Here is a 4,052-nt window from a genome sequence, read left to right as displayed (position 1 = left end):
AAGGAACACTTATTATACAGGAGCTTGTGGATTAAATTATACAAAAACAATCGCTGACTCCCTCATTATCGACTGCCAGACTAATTTCATAAGCTAGTAATATGAAAGTATTTTAGGCAAGCGGTGTGTAACAGCGTGTAGCACAGCGTTTCTACTAGCTAGAGCACATGAAGTCAACGGATGTAGTAATCATATCTGACCTTACCATGTGTGCCTCGACTATAAGTGTGTGCGAGTGGCTCTCTTGTTATCATATGTAAACAACACGAGCGTAACCCATATATGTGAAATGAGCTGAGCTGCGAATAGAGTAGAAAGTTACTATCATTGCCTATACTCTTACATCACTAATAATACTGAATGAAATTCCTTGTGCTCAAATGTTATAGCATTGTATCCATCACCACAATAATTCATTTCATTTTGCACTACTATGCGTTTTTAACTATTCATGCATTCCCAGTCCGCTCCATTCATTATCGCTTGGGAGTCAAATTTCATGGAGAAGCTTGCGAGTCTTTAAAAACTGCTGTAAAAAGATGACATTGTTAGCCCTTGAAGGCAGCTCCCATAATGCAATTTCATAGGAATAGTTGGTAAAGCAGGAGTTTTACCAAGTTAATGACCCGCTCATCAGTCATTCTAGTGTCAGTATCCAGTGTTTATGTAACATCTAGAGTCATTCCTCACCACAACCCTAACCAGCATCCTGTAGGTCGTCATGCTCATTTGACCTTTGATCTCTGTATCGCTGGTACTTATTAACAATGTTTCTTATAATTACCATTTTCCTTTCACTCATAAGAAAACCTTATACAGTATAGCAAGGCAGCTGACCATCAATGCTTACGGTACCTTTAAATAAGACAGAAAGCTTCCATGACCTTAACCATCTCCCTTTCTCTAGCCAATCATCCTAGCTGTTTACCAGAATTCACAGTTACACAAGCTTTCTTACATACAATGATCAACCCTACAGTTGAGGTTTTGAATACACACAGTTGGTTCGAAGGGGGTTCTTAAGCCGCATAGATCTACGTGCTCAAATCCATTGAGCCAGCAAAGTCAAGTCGTCTTACCCTGAAACAGCGGAGAAATATTTTGCGATTGAAAGAAACACTACACCTTAGATTAAACAACTCTCAATAACCTTATTGATGTAAGCGAGTAGCTGGTCACCCAACACTTGCTATGCGCTTGTCATCCAAATCTCACCCAACACTTGCTATGCGCTTGTCATCCAAATCTCACCCAACACTTGCTATGCGCTTGTCATCCAAATCTCACCCAACACTTGCTATGCCCTTGTCATCCAAGTCTCTTGCCCTACATTCTGCTCTGCGCTACGCGAAGGTAGACATTGCGGTGAGCGTATTCTTTTTCATGAAACTAAAAATATCCTGATTATGCTCGTGTAATGCAGGATCTATTTTAACTGACCCAAAGTAACTAGCACCCTTGCTGCAAGTCAGCTCGTAATAATAACATCATTGTGCAGTCAGCTGAAATTTTGATCAGAAATGTTATTGAGTATTGTTCATAGAGTTCATGGCATGCATTGTAGCAGTTAGATATAATTCAGGTATAACTTAATTGTATTTAATGTAAGATATGTAACAGCCACTCAAGAGCCTAGAACTTGCTCAAAAAAACCAACTAAATGATTGGATTTGCTGTTTTTATCTAGGAACAGCGCATTAATACTCCGTTCCTTCATATAATAGTTAGAGTCAAACATCGTGTTCGTAGTTTTAGCAATTTCTCTAGGAATTTAATTTTAGTGTACGTATTCACTATAACAGGTCATTTACGACTGAAGTCTTAACAATTAACAAAAATAGCGGAGTTGCCTCATCTTGGGCATCCGTACAACTTTAATTATGAAAGCAAAATGCAATATTCTGGCAAATTATGTTTAAAGTTTGCTACATGAAGAGATCCTTTATTATGACACTGTGACATTATGTTCATTGAAAAGTGAACTTAGTTAAAGAGTTTAGTTAAAAAGTGGATTTGAAGCAGTAATGCAGTCCTTAGAGCTCCGAGAAGATCTTGGATAGCAAGCAGGTCACAGCTCCATAGCGGGTTGTATCAATACTACATAGCGGCAGGAAACACTTCGCTGACCAACACTTTGCTGAAAAGAAAAATTTGAGTGCAAAGTTTAGCGTGTGAAAAATAGCGGTACCTTATCAGGCATGACCCGCTGCCTTCATCTAATAGAAGTTGTCATCTCTTCGTGACAGAATAACAAAGCTTCATAAGTTAAAAATTTGACTCAACATATTCATGAATCGATATGATAAATAAAGAATGAGAAAGACCCATTACACATATTAGAGATAATATTGTACATAGGAACTCTTACATAAGCTGCATTCATGTAATTGTTCATACTTTTCTGCACAAACCTTAATCTTTCGAATACTTGAGCAAAGAAATAGGTGAGCATTTTTTAATAGAAGTTTGTGAATAGCAGCAACTTTGGCTACAACGTCACAAAACTTTTGCATACTTTTAAAACTTTTTGTGCAAAGTAGAAAGTCACCTTTGTCTCTATTAGAGCCAAAGGTTTGGCATATGATGGGGAGATTTGGTTTTTATACATATTACAATTTACATATTGGTGTTGATATTGGCAAATCACATTTTATAGCTAGGTAAAAAGCTGCCTGCTGCCAAAATTCTGTTGTATAAAGGTTTTCATGATATTAATGAAAACGTAACTCATGTGTTGAACTATCTACTCAGAGCAGACGAGAAGAATTCAAAATGTACAAAACTATCATTTCATGGTAAATATAGTAAGACATAAGGATCGCTTCTTCTCTTACACAAGACCAGCAACAGAGGAACTTACAACATATAAACTATAACAAGAAGCAGCTGAAGTTCAAGAAACCGGTTGGTTAGCGATCTTGGTTTTTGCAGAGTCTACAACTAAGATGGCCAAATAATATCAGTGATGGTTCCCAGCTGACATATTTCTTTGTTTCAAAAGCAAAATTGGGGCTTTTACTTTCATGTTTTTCTAAGAATTGTAACCCTGTCGAAACTGTACCAGTAATATACCACATTGTAACCCTGTCTCAACTGTACCAGTAATATACTACATTGTAACCGTGTCTCAACTGTACCAGTAATATACTACATTGTAACGCTGTCTCAACTGTACCAGTAATATACTACATTCAGCTGCAGCTATTACATCACTGATTTTATAAACTACTTCAAATCTTTCAAATAATCCATAGATCTGTTTGTTTTTGTTTTATGATTCGTGTACGGCATCACTTGATAAACAATTTGGTTTGGAATGAATCTATTGCCAATAAAGTCATATACGCTATATGAATCAGCTTTTGCCCAAATGCCACTGATATCGAAGGCTGCCCCAGAATGAGTTACTTTATCAATTATGATACATAACTGTGGGACATATTTATTGACTTCAGAGCTAGTTGGTGACTGCAGGAAAGTGTTGAAAGTTGTAAGCAGTTCATTAATAGTGTTACCCTTGCTAGTGACTTTGGCTTAAACTGTTCGCACCGATGTTTTGACAACACAAACTTATGAATTCGACGCAAGGAAAATAGCTATAAAATAATTTCATCAAGGCAGCACCAGCTTGTTTAAAAAGTTTCAGTCTCTTCAAGAGAATATTTTGTTTGTTCACCTCCTCTTATCACATGTTTGTGAAAGCTTAAGATGCTTTGGCTTTTAAAATCTTGATAAAAGTCATGCCTTTTTTTTGGAACTGCATCATCAAGTGTTACAAAAAATGATGTAAGAATTTTTAATGTGACTATCCTAAAATTTATTTGTGAAGCCAAAGAAAACAAGGAACCTAGGAACGTTTCAACTGCGAGCAAAACATATTTAAAATATCGATTTACATTAGCCACTATCTACCGAAAACTAAAAAACCATTAAGACTGATTATCATATGGGCCTGGCTGATCATCAGCCTTTACAGTAAACATAAGTTTAGACGAGATATAATGATAATGCACTGTCAACAAGGGTAGAAAAACACGATGAGAAATGAGCTG

This window comes from Watersipora subatra, chromosome 3, assembly GCF_963576615.1.
Source record: "Watersipora subatra chromosome 3, tzWatSuba1.1, whole genome shotgun sequence".
Lineage (NCBI taxonomy): Eukaryota > Metazoa > Bryozoa > Gymnolaemata > Cheilostomatida > Watersiporidae > Watersipora > Watersipora subatra.
This window is presented reverse-complemented; position numbering follows the sequence as displayed.